This window comes from Sinocyclocheilus anshuiensis, unplaced genomic scaffold, assembly GCF_001515605.1.
Source record: "Sinocyclocheilus anshuiensis isolate Anshui unplaced genomic scaffold, SAMN03320099.WGS_v1.1 scaffold907, whole genome shotgun sequence".
Classification (NCBI taxonomy): domain Eukaryota; kingdom Metazoa; phylum Chordata; class Actinopteri; order Cypriniformes; family Cyprinidae; genus Sinocyclocheilus; species Sinocyclocheilus anshuiensis.
The window spans coordinates 1998756-2022642 of NW_015546133.1; the positions used below are offsets into that span (position 1 = coordinate 1998756).

A 23887-nucleotide genomic window follows, 5' to 3' on the forward strand; every position below is an offset into this window, starting at 1 on the left:
ATAGCTGCTTTTTTTGCTAGCAAAATATGATTTTGACACATATTTATACAGTACATCCTCTTTTGACCTCTAGCTGACTGGATGTTACCCCTGACGCGTTATGTCAACAGTACCTTTAGTACTGTACTGAATACAATACAATGAGGGAGGTTTTGCATACTGCTGCACCATAGGCGTGTTTGCATAACCCTTCCCACCTACTCTTGCACTTCTACATCCACTTTCATCAGTTCACTGTCAGACAGCTGCTTTTTAGAGGCATTTCGTATCGCGTGAAGCTCCACGACATGAAGCGATAAAGTCCCCCTAGATTTTTTACGCACAAATGTTGTTTTTTGCACCAAGGCAACTAATTGCAATACACAGAGATTCTCTCGCTCTGGCGTGTAACGTGATGCAGTAGTTTCCGTAAATGGTCTTTACTCGATGGCGACAGTTCGGTGGTACTGAGCCGCATGAAGTGCAGCCTGTGCTCCTCAGCAGAAACATTTCACTTCACGAGCCACTTGACAGCCATCTATTTGAGTGGTTTTTACTTTTTGTTCAGTGGCGGCACTGTAAAAATCTCATTTCCATGCGTCTGACTTCATTCGCGGATACTGCATTTTCTCCAGAAGAATGACTTCAGTGTGGAAAAGATTACAAAGAGTTGGCAAAAAGGCCACAAAATTTCAGTTCGTGGCTTCGTATCAAGAACTTGTTCTGGAATGTACAAAGAAATGGTAAGTTATGATTTCTTTTCCGTTATAGCGCGTGTGCTTCCTAAATACGCAGTGCTGAAGGGCGGTTCTTCTGACTGAAACAGCACCGTGCGCGCACTCACTGGATCTTCTTTCATTTTTGTGCTGTTATTGTAAATGATTGTGAATAGAACAATTAACACAGCAGTCGATTTTAGGAATGTGTTTGAAATGTATTGGAGAACGTTGACAGCCACACACCTCCACTTCCGCCTCCATCACTCGTGCTGTCAGCACTGAAGATATTATGAATATCCATCATGCTCACCTAAGCAGAAGAAAGTGCTGATGCTTCTTTTGAGTTTTATTTAGCTGACTCCTATAAACTGTTTATTGTGTTGCCAGCATCTATAGCCTATTGTTTCAGTGTTTTAAACTGAGTGGTGTTGCTTTTCCTTTTCTGTTTAGGTGTTGTCATTGTTCGGTTTTATTATGAAAAGCTTTAAAGAGCATTGCTCTTGACTTCATCCTTATATGGCCAGGAACATAAAATACTTCGTAAACTACTTTATTACTGTTTTTACAACACATTACAACTCAAATTATATGTTTTTATGCGATATGTTGCACTTATTTTCAGTTCTATTTCAATTTCATAACCCCCTCCCCCCCAAAAAAAGTTTTCCTTGTAAACAATGTTGAGGTGAGAGAATTCAATAATTGAATTATTTTTGCTATCTCTGTCCTGTTTTGATCAAGAGACAGCTGTTGACAGACAGGGAGTGTTTCTGTCCTCACATTCATCAGTGACACGTGTATTATATATCTGTCCTTATCTATGATCAAAGATAGCATGATCAGAAGGAATTCAGTCTGATTGGATTTGAGAAAAATGTTTTCAATCACAAGTACACAGCAAACACAAAAAGGTGTGTCTTTAAATAAGATCCAACAAATCAAACCACTTTATCATTACTAAACCATATACACGTGTGTAAGAGTAAGTGGAAATCTTGGGTGCATCGTCCACCAACATTGCCGTTATGTAGTGACAGTATAAGACAATATAAAGATGCAGAATACCCAGTGTGCACAGTATACACACAATATACACAATAATATACATATTTCACAGTGCACAAGAGCGCTTCCATTTTAGTCAGTTTTGTGTTTTAATCGGTGATATTGACTATTAGCAATATTCTCTGAACAAGTCATGGCCTGGCCAATGAAGCAACCCTCCGTTATGCAATGGCTTGTCATCTGCCTGTAGGAGAAAATGAAACACTCATTGTAATTTCTGCCTATTACTGAGATTTATCTCCATCATACATAGCCTGAATCATTTTACTGGTGATGTAAATGATCTCTATTTGAGCGATTCTAAATTTATATATTATTTATTCTTTATTATTTAATAATAATTCATATTTAACCTTTCAACATTGTTATTGGAAAGTAAGGTTGGGTTAATAGTAAACCTGAGCAGTCGTAAATGTTGTTATCACCTAATGAGCTTTCAGTTGATGTGGAAAGTCGGATTCTTTTGCAACACTATGAGGAAATCTTTTTCACAACTTCACGGTTTCTTTTGCAGACCTAAACATGTGTATTGTAGTCCGACTTTTTGAAAGCAATAGAGCAGTTAGAGTGTTTCTAAAGGGGAAAGGAACGAAAGAATGTGCATTTCTATAAACGTGTGGGATCTTGTGCAGTTCAAGAGATGATTTACTGTATAGCTGTGATTTTCAAATACTGCCAGTGGGTCAAAGTCTCTTGAAGTTACGCCACAGCTGACGAGGGTGTGAGCTGGAGATATTAGACAGCAGTGGTTGCACTTCTGATGGCGTAGTGTAACTTGAACGTGTGTGAGCACGTGTGTGTTTATCTGTGAAATTTAGTTCACATGTCAAAGTGACAGGAAAAAAGAAGGACTGCTTTTCAGAACGAAAATGACAGAAAATTGACTTATTTTTCCAACCGGCTGGCAGTCTATTTTTACGTCCATCTGCGCTCTACCCACAGCCCTCTCTTCTCCTCCTAATTTATCCTTTTAGACTGTTCTGCCCTGTTACTATTACTAGCTGTAACCTGAGTAAGAGCTGGGTCTTGCTTCTCTTTGTGTAGCGGTTCATGCTGCTACTTACACACCTATTAAGTTTACCTTTGCAAACATCAGTGTGAACATCACTGGAGGACTATGACATTTACATCTGGGTCACGTTCATTAAGAATCGTTTTGGTGTGTTTAAAGTAGTGCTGGGCGGTATACCGGTTCATACCGAATACCGGTGTTTATTTTTGTTATGATATTAATTTTTTAAATACCGCAATACGGTCTGTATGTCGCTTAAACAACGTTCGGAACGCGACACTGTTTGAAAGGGGTCCCTTTTCACTGTTGCACTGTTAAAGGGATGCTATTTATTGATCCCTGTTAAACCTGTTTGACCTTCTTCTGTGGAACGAAAAAGTAGAATTTTTTCATATACTGGCCATGAGTTTCCATGCAATTAGAGCAAACAGGGACTTCAAAAAGCAAGCAAAAGCACCATAAAAGTATCATAAAAGTGGTTAGTGTGACTCATATGCTATATTTCAAATGTTCTGAAGCTATGAAGTAGCTTTGTGTGATGAAACATAGATAGTTTAGTTTTTTATGCAGAAAGTCTTTGGGTTTAAAACATCATGAGAGTAAATACACCACCGTTCAAAAGTCGGTACGTTTTTTTTTTTTTTTTTAAGAAATGGATACTTTGAATACATTGAACTGCTCAAAAGTGACACTAAAGACATTTATAATGTTACAAAATATTTCTTTTTCAAATAAATGCTGTTCTTTTTAACTCCTGAATTAATTATCACGGTTTCCACAAAAATATTAAGCCGTTTTCATCTGTGAATATAGTAAGAAATGTTTCCTAAGCATCAAATCAGCATATTAGAATGATTTCTGAAGGATCATGTGACACTGAAGACTGGAGTAATGGCTGCTGAAAAAAAATCAGCTTTGCCACCACAGGAATAAATTACATTTTAAAATATATTAAAATAGAAAACAGTTATTTTAAATTGTAATATTTCGCAGTATTACTATTTTACTGTATTTTATAATGCAGCTTTGTTGACCATAAAGAGACTTCTTTCAAAAACTTTAAAAAACCTTACCAACCCCAAACTTTTGAACGGTATCTATAATGGCAAAAATAGTTTTTTTGTTCCCTTCAGTGTTTTTGTATGCTTAATGACAGCTTTTATATCACAAAATATAAGCTGCGATTATTAAATGTGAACAGCTGTTTGTAAACACAGTGAGACTTAGTGGTTTGGAGATTACAGGCCAACACCCCTTGTGCTGTGAGCCAAATTCAGCTTGGTCATGTGACCCTGCCAAGTTTCCTCCAATTCTTAATGCATCAAGCATGACACTGACTGAAAGCTCAGAGGTGTACAATGGGCTCACATCCGAACAATTCACTATCAAAGGGCAAGTTTATTTTGTAAGCAAAAGCATACATGTACAGTGCAACCTTGGAAATATATTATTTATGTAAAACAATTATTTAAATAATAATTATTTTTATTGTCTACATGAACATATACTGTAGGAAATGCAAAAATGAAACAAAAAAATTCCTTAAAAGAAAATAATAAAGATTAGTTAAAAGAAACTGTATTAACCTTCTCTGATGTTCTACAGGAGACAGCGAAGGGCAGTCGGAAAGTTCTGGCGTCTGTGGACTTGAACATGAAGAAGTTTGCCAGTGCCACACACTCACAGACGGACCTGATGCTCAAAATTAAGCCTCTGTCGGTTAAGGTGGTGGAGGCCACGCTGAAGCTCTCCTTATCAGATAGAGGCTTAAAGTAGTCTCACTCTGCTAGACATAAAAATGGAAAGCATATCACAATCTGGAAAGCTCTTAAATGGCTGGTTGACTTTATGTATTTTCTGGGAATTGAGACACATACAGTACACATACAGTACACACACAGTAAGGTTTTCACATTTTCAATGAAGCCCTTTACCTGTACCTCTTGACAAATTCTTTAAATTTTTCTTCTGTAGGGATGAGGACATGCAGAGTCTCGCCAGTCTGATGAGTGTAAAGCCAACGGACATTGGGAACCTAGATGACTTTAATGAGAGTGATGAAGAAGAGGATAAAAGATCTAGTACCGGTGTTAATCTCAGTACTGCAGCTCCAGGTATTAAAAAAAACAATGAACACATGTTATTCACCAGAAAATCTAGGATTCAACATCTAATTTATACTTGGAAATAAGCAAAGTTTTAGGATTCTGAAAAATCCAAAACATGTAAAATGAAGAATAATTGTTTTAGATTCTGCACTATTATCATGCTGATCATTTGTAATGAATACTTGAAGCGTTAAAAATTGTAAAGCATTATACAAAAGCTAAATATTGTAGATGCATTTTCAGCAGTGGTCTCAGGCTTTATGAGCTCACTGTATAGATAAAACACTTTCAAAATCATGTCATGTATTCTTTATCTTACATCTTTATTCCTCTGTCCACTTACACAGGACTTGCATTAATCATTAATGATGCATGTTTATTTTCCTTACTTTAGTAACCCTTACTTCCTCACATGCTAGAACTTCCCCTTTTCTCTTTCTTTCACTGTCAGCACCCCACCTTCCTCTTCGACCAACACACTCCCAAGAAAAGAGACCTGCATCTCTTAAGAGCCCTTCAGCAATAGGTAACAGCAACCTTTACATGTGTTCTTTGCATATTCCTTCCTTCATGTCACCAATCATTTTCATATTTTTTTCTCTTGAAATTCAACTTATAAGTTCTTATGAAACCACATCCAATTAATTATTTCCATTAAATGAAATAATACTAAAATGTTTCATGAATTTTCACTGATATGGTTTTGTTGCGTATGATTATCACAATCAGTCTTGATCCTGCATCGCTTTGGCTTGCATTTTTTTATGAATTTCATTAAACCTTTTAATTATCTTAATTAAAACCTTCATTAATTATTTATTAATTAAAAGGGAGTAGCTCACCCCTCCAAAAAATGTTATTGTCACAACCCACTGTTTAGTTTAGTTTTTTCCTGGAATTTTGAAACATTTTCATGCAACTTTTCTTAACAAAAGTTCATAATGGACATCGGGATAAAAAAAGTTAATTTCTGACAACAATTCAGTTACGATTCTTTACCTCATCATTGAGATGCACTGTGAAATTGGGTCACAATTCAATTTAATTTGATTATTTTAGAATTATGCATATTTATTTGCAGAAATATGACAAATTACATAAATTTAACTGGAAAGACAATTTGCATTACTTCAATATTGACAAAATAATACATCAGGCTTTACATTCACAAAACTAAAGTTTGGATAATATACACTACCAGGTCAGTAAGATTTCTTTTTTTTTCATAGAAATTAATTATTTTATTCAACAAGGAAGCATTCAGTTCTATTCATCAAAGAATCTTGAACAAATGTATCACAGTTTCCAAAATATTAAACCGTTACAGCACAACAGTTTTCAACATTCTCCTTTAGTGTTACACATAAAAATAACAGCATAGATGTTTGGAATGACATGAGGGTGAGAAAATAATGATAGAATATTATTTTTTTGGGTGAATTAATCCTTAAAATGTCTTTTATTAAGTTATATCATCATCCTTCATAATAAATTCCTGAACGTTCTCTCTCTCTTACCTCTGTCTTTCTCTTTTGCCTCATCCCTTTCCTTCAAACCTGATCTTTCACTTTCTTTTTCACTCTTTCGCTGTCCTTCTCCCTCCATTTTTCATCTTAACCTCAGTCAGTGGTAAAGAGAGGCCTACTGGTGGTGTCCTCTCACGCCCAGTGTCTGGCAGTGTTCATAACCCTGACCTGACATCACGTCCACCTTTACTCACCCCACCCAGTCCAACCCCTCGCACCATGCCCTCACCCACCCGCTCCAGACCACCACGTCCACCACCCATTGCCCAGCCACAGGCCCCACCTGACTCCCACACAGAGCAAAATACTTCTGGTTTGCTCCTTCCAGCATTGCCCAAAATCTTCCAGCCGTCACCTGGCTCAGGTACCACAGCTAGAAGTCATCAAGTCTTTGGTAGTACCATTGGTAGCTAGTTGGCATTCCTACTTGACTACAATTATTTATATGAACAGTTATGCTGCTTCTATGGCTACAGTGTGCACAGCCTTTAGTTAGGGGTTTAAGTTCCTCTTTTGTGATAAAACCATTCAAATGTTTACGGTCAGTGAGTTTTTTTTTTTTTTTTTTAAATAAATTAATCCTTTTATTCAGCAAGGATGCATTCAATTGATCAAAGTGATAGTAAAGACATTTATAATGTTGCAAAATATTTCTATTCAAATAAATGCAAATAATGTATTTACATTTACATTTACATTCACATTTAAGCTAGTCTGATTTTATCTGTATTTTTATCTCGCCACCCATAAAATTCCTACCTGAATGACCTACTGTTTTTTGACAAACACCAGGGTCATGTGGTATAACTTCATTCCCTTTTGAGTCATCACCTCTGAGTTTACATGGAGGAATTAACCTAAATGTTGTTTTGAAATTCTCTTTGATTGAGTATGTGGCATTAAAGAAATTGTTTCAGAAAACTGAGAACTGAAAATCACTATTGCCATATACACATTGCAAAGTTTTAAGAGTTACAACCACATTTAAACCGAACAAAGAACAGCGGCAGTCATATTTAGCTGCAGTGTGAATTCATTGTCATCATGGATGTGTTTTATGCAAATAAATGGGTTCCCATGCAAATATTGTTTTACAAGCATCACCCAGAGAAACAGTTACCATTCTAAAGGTGCTTATGCATCTGTGTTTTTCTCAACAAAGCCTGGACTTCTAGTATAGTTTCTGTTTGTTTTTCCCTCTGTGATTGTGTCCAGCTCCTGCGTCCTTTCAAAGAAGACTGTCGGGCTCTGAGGCCCCTCTGGAGGGTCCCGTGACCTCCGACTATCCTCTGCTCAAACTCCCTCAGGCTTCTCCTGATCCCTTCCTCTCTCACTCTCCTTCTCCTCCCACTATGCTCCTGAAAGGTACAGACTCATGATTCCTAAACATTTACAGATTACATGCAATTCAACCTCAAAGTATGTTTACTGTAATTCTAATAGTATATGTTAGCCTGATTTGACTCTTTAAGACTGCTTTTGGAGAAGTCAGATTAATTTCCTCTTAACCACTGCCTCTCTTGTTCTCACTTTTCCCGCATCTCTGACTAATCTTCTTCTTTCACGTGGTCTGTGTCCTTTTTGTGTCATCGCACTTCTGTCTCAGATTCTTTCGGAGCCACTCGCACCAATGTTTTTAAGCCCAAGAATGTCCCCAGTGCTCGCCCTGTATCCCCCACTCCTGTCCCTCTCCTCGAGGCCAAAACTTCTTCCCTCTCTCTCTCTGACACATTTAAGCATCCATCTGCTGGCACTGTGCCAGGTATTGAGAAATCCTCCAGACTGCACATAAACAGCAGAAGCAGCAATACTAAAGTACAGTTAACAAATGCACTTAAGATATTAATTAAACATAATTTGTTCAAATTTAAATTACATTTTAAATGTAATATTACTAAAATACATTTAATATATTTAATCCCACTTTCTAAAGACTGATCAGAAATCATAAAAATTCCAATTAATTTATCAACAGCATTATTTTTTAACAATAAGAAAAAAAAAATCTGCATATGTTTTAAAAAAAAAAAGAAAGAAAATAATTGTAAATAACATTTAAACAATTTGCTTTAGTGCAATAACAATATAAAAGACAATTATTTTAAAATTATCTTTTAAAAATTTTGTCTGGTTAATATCATGTAATATCATATACTAATATTTTCCTCAAATAGCAATCTCAAATACAGCTGCCTTTATATTTTAAGAAGGGTCCCTCGCAAGGGGATCATCATATTCGGTTGTCTTTGAAAATGTTGGAAAGCCCCTGCTCTGATGTTTATATCAATATTTGCTTCAAAATTTAAAAACGTCACTATATATCTACAGTATATGAGCCTCTTTACTTTATCAAGTAATGCCTGTTACTTTATCTCAAATTCTAAAACTTCCTTTATTTATATATATATATATATACTGTATATATATATATATAGATAGATAGATATATTTTTTCCCATCTTTTCCTCACAGTATCTACTCAGCTAAATGAACAGATGATGGCGGTTTCTACATCTCCCTTCTTCAGTGTTCCTCTAAATGAATCTGTGACCCCTGCTCCTTTGTTGAGCAGACCAGATCTTGAAGCTCTGTGCGAAACATCTTGCACTTCTAGTCAACTCCCCAAGTCACCTCAACCTCCCTCTGTCCCCGTCTCTTACCCCATTAGCAAACCCCTACCTGCCTCTTTTACCCCAGCAGCTGTCTCTTCCTCTACCCCTGCTCTTGCACTGTCAACCACTGATGCCCACACAACTGCCCCCTGCTGTTCATCTTCTTCTGCTCGCTCAGGTACTAAACTGCCTATTGCTTGCTTTAAAAGACACATTAATTAGAACTAGTGTAATTGCTGATAGGTCTAACAGTTATGATGTACTAGGAGACTTATTTTGCCATTAAATCACGTTGGTGTTTAATAGGTTTTGTCATAACTAATTGCAACCACCACAAGCAACTAGATATATTTTGTTGTTTGCTTTAATTTATGTTGGTCATGTCATGCTGGATAGTCCCACTCACAGGGAACTCTCATTGGTCCAAAATCTCACTCCAGATACTGTTTATTTGCATAAAACTCTATGACGACCTCGGTCACTCATGTAATTTCAAATCAGCAGTTGTCTTTGAAAATGAATTTAATAATCAAAACCAAATAAAAGTCATTATACGTTAATAAAATAATTTAAAATTTAAAATTTAAATGTCCACTGTTTTCCAGAGATACCCAGGGAGCTCAACACACTTACAGAGGAGGATCAAACAAACCCGTTTCTACAAGGTGAATAAGTATTCTTCACTTGTGTCATTAATGATGTAAATGACCTGAAAATTATTGAAAATAAAATAGATTAAGACTGATTAGCTTTTACTTATTTTAATAATTGTTCTGATTCAATTTGCCGTTATGTTCAACAGATTTACTTGCTGAAGAACCAAAGAACTCAGAGCCCAAAACAGACCAGTATCGCTCATCTCGGACTATATGCAGCACTAGCATTGCTAATAAACAATCTCCTTCCTCCCTCCGTCAACCTGAAACCATCAGCACTGAAAGAAAAGAGCTCAAACCTGCCACGGCTGTAAAAAGGTGAGCACTTAAACATTATTTTTTGTTCTGGCATCAAGTATAATTCACTAACATCAATCTTAACTATATAATTAAATTAAAAAAAATATTATCACCTTTGCAGACGCAGTCTGATTTGCAGAGTTGTATTCAGAATTTAGTGCTTTGTGTGTTTCTGTGTGAAAGTGTGTTAGGCTTCAGATGGACACAAATCCAAATAACCCTTTTAATGAGAAAAATAGTTCCTTAATAACAATAGGGAAATGCATGACCTTGTGATAAGTCTATTTTAAACAGACCATGACATTTGCCTACATCAGCTCTCAGTTTACACTGCAAAGGTTTAAACTCTCTGTTGCTTTCCCTCACTACTCCAATCCTGCGTCTGTCTCGTTTGTCCTGTTTTCTCGCCACTAACATCGCTGTGGCACAAACAAAGTGCTTTCTCTAAGGAAAAGTTGCATCTAATCTTACCAAACACCGCCATGCTTTGGCCTCTTACCCCATTTTTGGCCAACTTTGACTCCAAGTATCTTTGTCCCCCAGTCTTGGGCCTGTTGGCAAGTCATCATTGGACACATCTGGAGTACAGCCTGTGGAAGCTTCTAGATCTGAGGAACTGGACATTGGAACTGTCCCTCCTCCACACCCATTCTCAGCTCCAGCAACAACACCTCCATCATCAGTGGTTTCCACACACATGGAGAAAAATCAAGTTTTTATAGCAGAGAAACCACCATTGGCTGAGGAAGAACCAGATTTTAAAGTGGCCGATTTCGATAAAATGATCATAACCTCTCAACCCATTAAAGATGTTACTGTTGGCAAATGCCCTGAGAAAGAACCACTCAAAATTGACATTGAACAACCAGTGCAATCCAGTCTGGTTCAAACCTTTTCAATAACCGATGGTGACAAAATAAAGCAACCAAAAAACACAAACATTGAATCAGCAGGGGAAGTTTCTTCAAAAGGGGAACCGAATGTGCAGAATGCAAAGGGTGCTCTGCTTTGTGGTGACCTCAACAAGTCAGACGAGGACAAGATAATAAATAAATTTGACTCAACTGGTGTTATCCCTACAGAACACAATATCCCCAACACTTTATCCAGCTCATCACCTCTAAAGCAAAAACCTACAGATCTTCCCAGGGAAAAAAGTCAAGTGTGGGTGGAAGAAGTCCTTGAATCTAAGACCAACCGTAGTTTGAGAGAGAAGCAGTCCCATAAGGATAATCTGGACAAGAGTTTAACTATTGAGCAAAGGTGAGTGTGGTACTATTACTCTCATGGTACTATTACTCTCCCAAACTGTGGCAAACTGGAACTTTCCTCTTCTGAGTCACTTCCTCTTTCAATAAACTCATATCTGTCTTCTAATGATGTTCATTTGAATACTTAGGCACATAAAACTCTCTTTGGCATCATGAATAGTTTTAGATAACACATTTTTAGAGATAACACAATTTAAACATACCAACTGACCTCAGTATGAATAGATGGATAGAGGTTATATCTTCTTCCCCAACCACAAAATTACACTTATGTAGAATTACATCATTGACATCATTCTCCAGAAAAAATATAGATGAACTTCCTAAAGTTTTTACTAAATACTAATTTATCTATATTCCTCTATCTGTAACAATCTTTTTCCTGTCTCATTCTTTTCTTCCCTGTTATTCTCTCAGTCAAAATGAAATGGCCTTAACTCCACCTGAAAGGCCTAGTGTTAGCCTCAAAGCGGCTTCCCCTCAAATATCAGATCTGCCCAAAGAGCTTCCTTTCATTCATCCCCAATCCCTGGAGCCCAAAGTCCTTAAATGCATCTCAGAACAAAGCAGTCAGTCAACCACCAAAACCAGAGCTGATTGTGAAGAAGTCAGACAACACAGTGTTAACGCAGAAGAGTGTGGAGGTCCATTCACTTGCCCAAGCAGAAGTGCCAATCTGGAGTTCTCTGAAAGAGAATGTAAAAGATCAGGAGGATGAAGCAAGGGATGAGGAAATAAATAAGCACAAAATACCTGACAAGATGCCAAAAGAAGAAAATAAAGCTGAAATGTCCTCAAAAAAATCTTTAGAAGCAGGGTAAGAACCAGTTGTTCAAATGTTTAGCCATGGCCGAGTGCTTGCATGCTTGAGTTGTGTTACACATCTCATACATTTAAGTTTGTTAAAATGGTCTTTTGGGGGTCTTGTACACTGTCATGTGTCAATAAGAGAGTGAGTTTCAACAAGTCATACTTGATTTGAATATAAACTTGTGCTAACATTGGCTTCATATTTATACCAGTGTTATAGCAGGCAAATATACAGTATGTGGATAAAGATTCATTAACGCATGTTTGATCAAAACAAGGTAAGTAAATTGTGACAAACCTTATTCCTTACCTCACAGCGAAGAAAAGGCTGTTATCCAAGTCGAGAATGCTGAGAATCTCAGTATAAATGAACCAGATTCCCAACAGCCGATACCCTCCATTGTCCTTAAACCACATCCAGCTCAGACTATTAAGGAGAAGAAAAAAGAAGCTGTTAAAGTCAGTATACCGGTCCGTATGAAGCCTCTACTTCCTGTGATCTCCCCTGCTGTTGCTGTAAAGGACAAAAGAACTTCAGTGCATCTGGAGGACATTTGCCCTCTGATGCCCAACCTGTCTCTGGATACAGAGTCTGATGGAAATGGTTTAAAGAAAAAGGTCACATTTGAGGAAGAGAGTGTGTTATGGGCTGCGGTAGAGGAGAAAACAAAAGAAAAAAGTGATGAAGTTGTTAGCATGTGCAAGTTGATTCCAGAAAAAGAGGTCCTGGATAGGGGGTAAGTACATGAGGTTTGTTAACTTCACTGCATGGTGTTTTGTGTGGACTTCAGACTATCTGGACTTGCATGGTTTTGACCAGTTTGTCCATGTTTCATTCTGCCTGAGTTTCTAATGTATCTCTATTAGAACTTAAAGTAAACATCTGTTTACATGCTGGGAGTTGAGATGCTAGCAAGAGAACATTGATCTTCAAAGAATATTCTTGTCACTTACACTTTTTGGTCCATGGCAGCCAATGTGGACAAGAAACATCAGAAACCAAGCTGAAGGAGCAAGAGGATTCCTTTGCCTTGTCCCATTCCCACCACAAACTAGATAAAAATGCTAACAGAGAAAGCCAGAGGGAAGATAATAAAGAGAAGACCACTAAAGAGGAAGATTCAGATGATAAAATGCCGCAAACTGGCAGTGAGACTATTTGGGCAACTCAAGCTGGACCTAAAGAAGATCTGAAGACTGTTAGTGTCTGTTCAGGAACCGGACTTGGCCTTGAGCTTGATGTAGCAACAGACAGAAACGTGGACACCTGCATACAGGAACATGACTCAGTTTCTGACCAGGAAGAAGTATCTGTAGGCTTCATACGGGGGATTTTCTGTGTTCTGTATAAAGGGTAAGTGTGGGACGATTCTGAGACGTGCACTGAGCTTCTCTTGTCATGGCATCTGCATGGCTATAATTTCGTTTTCCTGAAACACTGAAAGGTTGTTATTAGGTGTGACTGCATTTGCAAGGAAGCTTTTGCATCCACACGTATGGTGTCCTGTAGTAACGAGAAGCTTAGCTTAAGGAAGAGCTTGCCTGTTTGATACTGGCTGGTGATTCAAAAAGAGCTCTTTTGTGAATGGAAAGAATTTGTTTTGTCATGGTGTAATGTAATCATATTTAAATGTCCTCATCCTTTAGTTATGAGACCATGACATCAATACTACAGCAGCCAAGCACATCTGTTCAGGAACCGGACTTGGCCTTGAGCTTGATGTAGCGACAGACAGAAACATGGACACCTGCATACAGGAACATGACTCAGTTTCTGACCAGGAAGAAGTATCTGTAGGCTTCATACGGGGGATTTTCTGTGTTCTGTATAAAGGGTAAGTGTGGGACGATTCTGAGACGTGCACTGAGCTTCTCTTGTCATGGCATCTGCATGGCTATAATTTCGTTTTCCTGAAACACTGAAAGGTTGTTATTAGGTGTGACTGCATTTGCAAGGAAGCTTTTGCATCCACACGTATGGTGTCCTGTAGTAACGAGAAGCTTAGCTTAAGGAAGAGCTTGCCTGTTTGATACTGGCTGGTGATTCAAAAAGAGCTCTTTTGTGAATGGAAAGAATTTGTTTTGTCATGGTGTAATGTAATCATATTTAAATGTCCTCATCCTTTAGTTATGAGACCATGACATCAATACTACAGCAGCCAAGCACATCAGAAACCGATGTTAAAGATGACACGATTTTGGATGATCAAGATGGATCTGTGGTCGAAATTCTCCCTCCCGAGGCCTTCTCTGACACCAAAATTGAGCATCCATGCGACGATGAGCCCCAGGAATCAATAATCCAGGATTTGTTACCTTCTGGCGAGTTACAGAGAGATATTCAGACCTCCGAGCCTGTGACCATGAGCTTGGTGGAGTGTTTGAAACTGGCTGCCAGAGAAACTCAAAGCGGATCTATGAACTTCAAGACCCAGGATAAAGGAAGCCCTTCTAAACAAAAAACAGCAATTGAGCAAACCCAAATACTGACACCAATAGGAAATGACAAATACATGAAGGTGGAATTGAAGTCTGAGAGTGTGATATCAAATGAAGAGAAGAATGAAGAGCCATGCTTACTTCTGGAGGAAGAAGAAGACATAACTGCTAAGAAAGATGTGCAAAACCTCAGCTATGTGGAAACAGATCATCTGGTGACTGAGGTAGACTTTGAGAAAATAAAAATACACGAAAGCCCAAAAAGAAATGGGCATGAAGAACTTCTGCCTGGCAAGATAACAGCAGCAGATTTAAGGCCAGTGGCGGAGTCGGAGGGTTCACAGGAGGAGCTGGAGTTTGAACTAGGTCAGGAAGACTTAGGAACAGTGTGGTCTGCTGAGCTATATATGGATGGAGGGTAAGTGCATGGGACATCACCTCTGCCTGCACTGCCTCTCATTTTTATGACCCTCTTTACACGAACGGCACGATTTTGGCAATGTTCCGTCTGGCTGACATTCAAGCATTCTAGTCGTTTCATTACGTTATTCATGTGTGTCTGTGACAAGGGCTGGTGGAGTCTGCATTTGACATCAAGCAATGCATTTAATGTGTCCTGTGTCCTATGGCCAACAAGTCTTCTAAGAGATGGGTTGGGATACACTATCATACAAAAGTTTGGGGTCAAGTAAGACTATTTTTTTTAAGTAATTAGTACTTTTATTCAGTAAGGATGCATTAAATTGATCAAAAGAAAGGGTCAAGGTAGTTATGATGTTACAAATGACTTCTATGTCAAACAAATACTGTTCTATTTCTGTTCATCAAAAATCCCGAAAATATTAAGCAGCACAACTGTTTTCAACATTGATAACAATAAGAAATGTTTAATTCAGCTTTGCAATCATACTAATAAATTGCAATTATTTAAAATTATAATAACTGTAATAATTTTTGATCAAATAAATGCAGCCTTGGAGACTTCTTTTTTAAAAAATTTGAAAAATCTTACCAAACCCATATATTTGAGATGTAGTGTATATATTATGAGCATGAAACATTGTGTTGGTTCCTGTTGTATTGAAACTGGGCTCTCTGTGGTTTTTCCAAAAGGACTAAACAGCAACTTGTTTGTCGCAGCTTGTTTGTCACTGCTGCTGCAAGCTTGCAAAAGTTGTTAGCACAAAACATTACATGGTGACTGTGGGCTAACGCTGCTGTTTGTAGCCCCCTTCTGGAACTGATTGTGCCATTTTCACTTAATTGCATCTTTACTGAAAAACCTTTGCACGCTATAATAACCAAATTGGTAAGGTGCAACATTTTGATCTCATGTTCTGGTGTTCCATTTCTCACAGACCAGAGGAATCCCCAATACCGCCAATAGTTTTCACAGCCATACAAACACTGGAATCGCCTCTGACTGCCTTTCCACCAGAATCTGGGCCTATATTAAGAGGCACTACACCAACGGAAACTATTTCCCAACCTGCTAGCAAAGTTGTTTCTCTGTGTCAAGACGAGAGTATGCAGTCACCACCCCCAGTGCTTTTACAGGAAGTTGGCCCTGATGCCATCAATCAAAATAGTAGCTCTGCAGCTGCTAAAAGGCATGTGGTTCCACAATGCAATGAACAAGGAACCATTCCTTCAGATGTAACTATAGAGACAGCAGCTGTAAAGACTGTTGAGATATGCAAAGATGTTGCAAAAGAGACAAGTGAGAATAACTTGTCACCACTAGAGGGAGACAATACCAAAAACATGTCTATTAACAACACTTCACTTTGTTGAGATGGAAAAAGAGAGCAGCCCAGTCATCACCAAGGCATCAGAAATTATTATTGTAGCAGCCACAGAAAGACCGAAAGACATAAACGTTGATGAGAATGTTGTTTCCGGGAAGGACATTTCTCCAAGGAGCTCAGTGTTCCCATGGCCATTTCCTTCTCCTAAACTCGAAAGACACCGTGAGCCCTCAAAAAGTACAGAAAGTTCCAGTCTAAATGATGACGACCTCTCGGAGGAGAGCGTTCTGTTAGCAAAGATTCGTCAAATGGCAGAAGAAGAGACGGCACAGCCGTCAGCTTCCGCTCCATGCACTAAGAAACGTTTGATCCCCTGCAAGTCTGATTTTGAACTTCCTCCAACTCCTCCCATGCAACTAAAGTCCAGCATGAAACTGCCCGTGGATGAAATACGACCGAATTTAGATCGGACGGAGATTACAAAAACACTCAGACCTCCACCGTCAGTGATTTCCCCAGAGCAGATAGATGAGAAGATTGACATCAGTCAGTCTCAGACTCCCTCTGTGCCACTGGAGAGCTTTAAATTAGATGATAGCCACAGAGAAGCCAATGCTAGAAATGCTGTTTTAGATGATAATGTCCAGTTAAACAAGCAAGAACAAAACATCCAGCTGGAATGTATGGCAGCTGAAAGGGAGTGCCAAGATACACCAGCTGTTAAGCCCACAAACCAGACAGAGAACACAGAAACAGAAGCTGAAACTAAGAAGAAGGAAGAACCAGAATTAAGTATTGATAGAAGTGAAGAGGTTCAAATAGAGCAGAATAAGCCACCATCTCAAGTGCCTGATGAATTGTAAGTTTGAGTGGCTTGTAAAGACTAAAATTCAATTGTATTTTGCAATATTATACTGTTTGACTTTAAGTCTGGAACGACATCTACAGCTCTAAAGGCTGATGCCTAAAAATGTACACCTCTGTGCACAATTTACACTACCGTTCAAAGGTTTGGGGTTGGTAAGATTTTTTAATGTTTTTGAAAGAAGTCAAACCAAAGCTGAATTCATTCGATCAATGAATCAAATCAAATGCTGTATAAACAGTAATATAGTGAAATACTATTACAATTTAAAATAAATGTTTTCTATTTTAATCTATTTTAATAAGTAATTTATTCATGTGAAGGCAAAGCTGAATTATTAGCAGCCATTACTCCAGTCTTTCTAATATGCTGATTTGGTGCTCAAGAAACATTTCTTATTGTCAGTGCTAAAAACAGATGTGCTGCTTAATATTTTTGTGGAAACCGGGATATGTTTTTTTCAGGATTCGTTGATAAACAGAAAGTACCAAAGAACAGCATTTATTTGAAAAATTATGTGTAAGATTGTGAATGTATTTACTGTCAATTTTGATCAATCTAATGCATCCTAATGGTAATTAAAAGTATTCATTTCTTTAAATATATATATCTTACATATCTATATGTATATGTAACATCTTACAACTTCTGAACAGTAGTGTAATAACACTGTGTATATTAATATTTGCATGTTTTTTCATTAACCTCAAATCAACACCCAAAATGTTCTAAGCATTGCAGAAAGGGAAACCCTAGCAGAACAAATTCATTTTCACTTTAACACTGAATTTGAAATTTAATTTCAAAACTATGTGAAACAAAAACAATGACGAGGAAGTGTGTATTTATAATAACATGGCAAAATTTGTAAGTCATGTCGGTATGTCTAAAACATTTCCTGTCCTTTTGATAGGTCTAGTTATCCTCAGGAAAAGGAGTCCTCTGCTGTGTCCCCAGAGGCTAAAGGGAGCGAGACGCCATCTAGGAGCCCAGGCAGCATGCAGGTTAACGGCCAGACCACTGCAGACGCATCCCATGTGATTGTGCCTCCAGTGCGCATTAAAAAGAAAATAATTCCACCACCAATGGACCTTGCAATAGTAAAAACAATGGATGAATCAATTAAGGATGGTTCCGCAGTACCTGCATGGGATGTAAGTGGCATTTGTTGTTTATGTAAAGTACCTGTTAAAATGTAGACTGTTTATCACTTTGTCTAAACGCTGTCTAACTCTGTTTTTTTGTCTTTCTATACTTGTTACTATACAGTTTGCCAGTCCACTGCCCAGTCCTGGTTTGGTGACCTCCAGTCAGTCCTTGCTGGAGTGGTGTCAAGAGATCACTAGAAACTACAAGGGAGTAAAAATCACAAACTTCAGCACCTCTTGGCGTAACGGCCTGGCGTTCTGTGCCATCTTACATCACTTCCACCCTGAGATAATGTGAGTTTCTGATTTATGTAATTCATTCCCAGCTCAAAGCAAACTCATTCTTTCTTAGTATGAATACATTTATGTGCAACAACATAAAAAAATTATTATTTGCTTCAAGTACAAACGAATTAGCGATGAACAATGTATCTGTACCATATAGTTTAATGACAAATAATTAAGTTTACAGAAATTTGTTGATATTAGACATTTAATTGTGCATGTTCATTTGCTTTTTTTGTTTAATTTACCTTTGCCATCACTCACCTAAAAATTCTGTGCCATCTTACATCACTTCCACCCTGAGATAATGTGAGTTTCTGATTTATGTCATTCATTCCCAGCTCAAAGCAAACTCATTCTTTCTTAGTATGAATACATTTATGTGCAACAACATAAAAAAATTATTATTTGCTTCAAGTACAAACGAATTAGCGATGAACAATGTATCTGTACCATATAGTTTAATGACAAATAATTAAGTTTACAGAAATTTGTTGATATTAGACATTTAATTGTGCATGTTCATTTGCTTTTTTTGTTTAATTTACCTTTGCCATCACTCACCTAAAATATTTGGGGGGGGGGACTATTTTAAATATACTGTTAAATATAATTTTAGCAAAAATGTAAAAAAAAAATAATGATAAAATTAAAATGAACATTGTTCATACTTTACAATATAATGTTGTGATGCCTTAATAAACTTAAAATAATTGATTTCAGTATTTTGGAATTTAGAATTGCAATATTGGACATTTATAGCTTATTGTTCATAATATGACAATAATTAATTAATTATAATTAATTATTAAAAAAATACTTTTTAATTACTTTTTATATTTGTTATTGTGTATTGACTTAGTTGTTGTTTTTCAGTGACTTTGATGCATTGGAGCCTCACAACATAAAGCATAACAACAAAGCTGTAAGTTTGGTTTAAGCAGATGTTTCACGTAAAGACATTCTTTAACCATAAACTAAACCTCATCATTTGTGCTTCTCTTTTAGGCTTTTGATGGTTTCGCATCACTGGGAATATCTCGTCTGCTGGAGCCCTCAGACATGGTGCTTCTCTCTGTGCCAGATCGTTTGATTGTCATGACGTACTTGTGCCAAATCCGTGCACACTTCACTGGGCAGGAGCTGAGTGTGTTACAGATAGAGCAGAACAACAGTCAGTCCAGCTATGCAGTAGCCAGTCCAAACCAAGGGTCGGATGTACAAGCAGCAGCCAAATTCTGTGCAGAGAGACTCCAGGCTGGAGCTCTGTCAGGAGAGAGTAACAGCAAGGACTCACTGGGAGAGGAGGGAAGTGACACCGTGGCTAAGCCAAACGGAGGTCTTGTTCCTCCACCTCGGACTAAACGTGCAGGAAAGGTGGAAGAGAAGGGCAGTAAGGAGACAGAGGGAGGCGCGCAGACTCCTGTGGCCCCACCACGACCAAACGCAGCGGCTTCCAGATCAGGATTCGGGCACATACGAGATGCAGATCTGATGAAGAAACGGCGGTCGCGACTAAAGAGCGAATCCATGGATGAGACTGATTCAAAGGAGCAGCCAAAGTCTACTAACCTCCGACAGTCAGATAAAGGTGAACTGACAGCTGAAGGAACTAATGGCTCAACAGCTGCCAGAGAAAGTGCTGAAACTGGTAACCTTCCTAAACAGCTTCCTAATATCTAAAAAATGATTGAATTTGGAAAGATTTGGTATTTTACGCTCTGATTTACACTTATTTTTTGCCATTTAATGTGTGTTTGCAGAACCTCAGGAAGCAAACCAAGATGTTAAATCAGCAGAGAGTGAGACAATGGTCAGTATGCCCTCAGTATTTGAGACAATTAAAGTGTTTCATCTTTTATCAAGTGTAATTTTTTGATAACTTCAAAGCCTGTGGTTTTAAAAGAAAATTTGCCAATTTGCATGTCAAGTATTTAGAAAATATATTTCTGAGTTTACAGTAATCGTCATAATTCTCTAATTCTGGGGCCAGATTCACAAAACATTCTTAAGAATAAAACTGCTATATTTTCCTTGTTTTCTAACTTAAGAATAAGGTTATGAATATTTTGTATTGCCAAAAACATTTCTTAACATTTCATAGAAATGGTTCTTACCTTTTTTCTTTAGATTGTTCTAAAGATAAAACATATTAAATTGATTTCCTGAAAAGAATGTTCTGAAAATTCATTGTAAATTACTTTCTAAAGTTAGCATAACCTCAAACTTGTCTTAAATCCCCAAAGATAAGATGTTTAAATGTATTTATTGGGTCATTTTAAATATTAAACAGTACAACATTATTATGAATATTATGATCACAGTACTCTGCAAGCAGTGCAAAAAGACAGACAGGTGTTTGTCATGAAGCCATTAAGCTGATCAATGAATCTTTGCCTAGACCCGGCATACAGTCAGATAACACCAAAGCCATTTTCCTCTTAAGAAAAAAAAAGAAAATAGAGGGGAAAAGGGTAAGAAAATATCTGAGAAGAATTTTTCAAGAATTTCAGAAACATTCTTACAAACTACTTCATTCTTAAGAAGAATTTCGAGAATCCAGCCCTTGACTCACAAGCTCTTACCATCCCATGTTTAATTTCCTTGTTTTATAAACCTTTTAGTTAAATCAAGCCTGTCTTTTCCTCTCCATTATCTTTGTGCATCATTGTCTGTTTGTGTCTTTTATCAATGTTGGTCTTTTATTCTCTGTATCTGGCTCTATCCATCTCTCTTTCTCTCAATCTCCATTCCTTTCCTCTGTCTTTTCCTCTCTCTGTCTGGTTTTATATATGTGTCCCTATGGTACTTCCTGGCCAGTGTCTGCAGGACACCAATCAGTATGTGTTGAGTGAACTTCAGGCCCTGGAAACCGAACAGAAGCACATAGACAGCAGAGCTGCAGTCGTGGAGAAAAGACTACGAAAGATCATGGAGATGGGTAAGAAAAACACTCATATAGAGGGAAGGAGAGAATGAAGTTGATTTCAAGTTAACTCTTGAAATGCAGCATGATATACCACATTATCTGCTTAACAGGAAGTGATAAAGATGAAGAAGAGAAGCTGATTCAGGACTGGTTCACTCTGGTCAACAAGAAGAATGCTCTGATCAGGAGACAGGACCATCTGGAGCTGCTGTATGTACTGATATGTAAGACACAATCAGTGCACACTGTCAGCCACATCAATAAATATTCATGATGTTACACTTGCAGGCAAGAAGAGCAGGATTTAGAAAGAAGATTTGAGCTGCTAACCCGAGAGCTCAGATCCATGATGGCTATTGAAGGTAAGCCATATAACGTTAAACTAAGAGTTACTGAAAAAAAAAAGATATTCATTTTGAGATTTGCTAGATAACAGTTATTAAAGTAGTGTTTTTAAAGCTTAACTTGAGTGGCAAAGGTAATATAAATGTAAAAATAATGAACAGTTCATTATTCAGTTATCTAATATCAGCCTATATGCTACCGATATATTGTGCATCTGTATTCTACACATTCCATATTTTCATTTGTCATGTTAATTCCTCAGATTGAATTAACTGAAAAAAAACTGGAAAAGGTTGAAGGTTCCAATTAATACCAATGTTAATTTTGAATTCTGCCATTATTTATTGTGTATTTTACACTATATTTATTAAACATTATTAAAAAAACACACAGCCACAAAATAGAAGAAAGAACATCAACTTGGCTCATATATTAGTCTATTAATGCTTTAAACTTTTACCTACATATTTCCTCTGTGGCTGCAGCTGTAATAGTCAGTATTTCATCATTGTACCATCATATCACTAATATCCATATTTCATCCATCAGACTGGCAGAAAACTCAGGCCCAGCAGCACAGAGAACAGCTACTGCTACAGGAACTGGTGTCACTGGTCAACAAGCGGGACGAGCTAGTCAGAGACATGGATGCAAAAGAGAGAGGGTGAGTCTAGTCACAGTGTTTTGTTGCACTGGAATGGTGAATTGTAGAAATTAGATTCTACATACACATGCACTGAATGTATTTTGAATGTGCAGGGCTTTGGAGGAGGATGAGAGATTGGAGAGAGGTCTGGAGGCAAGACGTAGAAAATACAGCAATAAGGAAAAGTGTGTTCTTCAATGAAGAAACTTGAATTCTTATGAAAACTGTGGCTCACTGCACCAGAGACGATTTAAATGACTTGGACAACACCAGGACATTAGTGTGCCTTCTTTTAACTTTCAGAGACATTTGGCTTAAATGTGAAGCCCTTCCTCAAAACATCTTAAAGATCTCAGTGGGATATAAAACATGTCCAGTGTAGATCAGACAAGTTATTCCCTAAAAGTTTGCACAACGTTTTGAAGGTTTTCCAAGGTTGCACTGGTTGAGTTTAGTATTTTAAGCAATATTATTTTAAATCTGAAAATCTGAAAGAAGGTCTTTATTGTTTTATTGGACAATAAACAAACAGCCTTCACACACCTGCATGGTTGCAGACAGTTGAACTGAATACAAGAAATAATAAGAAGAAAAGGGGAAAATTCTGCACACATTTGTAGGTTGCAACAAATCCAATATTTATTGAGACTTCTGTCACACAACCTTAGTCAGGATTTTTTTTTTCCTGAAGAAAATAAAACATTACACAATAAATAATATATTTCTTTCAAGCTGCAGCAGTGAGCAGGGTTTTCTCTCCTTTGTTGTTGTTGTTGTTGTTTTTTTGGAAATGAAATGTTTAAGATTAAGATGATTTGACTGTCTTTAAGATGTATCGAACAGACAAAGAGACTTGCGCCAAAGTTTGCTGTTTTTACATTATTTATTTAAGTGTGTTGTTTCCTGGTATGCCAACATGTCTCTGTTGGGCTGTTGTCTTGTATTAGCTGCAAATTATATTCTCTGATGTTTTATCAGACAATATATGTCTCCAAATGAATGTATTGATAAAGTTATTTTGCATTGCAGTGCCTTTAGAGGTTTAATACCTTTTGAAAAGGGGCTTTTTATATAAGGCTTTTTATATAAAATGTACCCATTCTGTATCTTTGTGTTTTAAACCTTGAAAGCTAACTCAAAATGAAAAATATTTATGGGCTGTTTTATAGATATACAAAAAGTATTTTGTCTGTCTGTACTCTTTTTGATAATTAAATGTGTAATTCATTCCTATTGTAAGATTTAGGGTGTTTTATTCAATAAATTTTGATGCTGTTTGAATTTTAATCTATGGTTTTTCTGCATAAAACATAGGAGGGGGATAAACCCACACACACATATAGCTTATAATGTAAATTACAAATTTAAAAATGTGCATATATATTATTTATTTTACATCAGGCTGGAGGCCCCGAGGGTCCAAC

At 37.3% G+C, this 23887-nt stretch overlaps 1 pseudogene; it reads left to right on the forward strand.

The window, feature by feature from the left end:
* Positions 1-212: 212 nt before the first annotated feature.
* LOC107701096 (uncharacterized) lies at positions 213-23521 on the forward strand (annotated as a pseudogene).
* Positions 23522-23887: the final 366 nt, after the last annotated feature.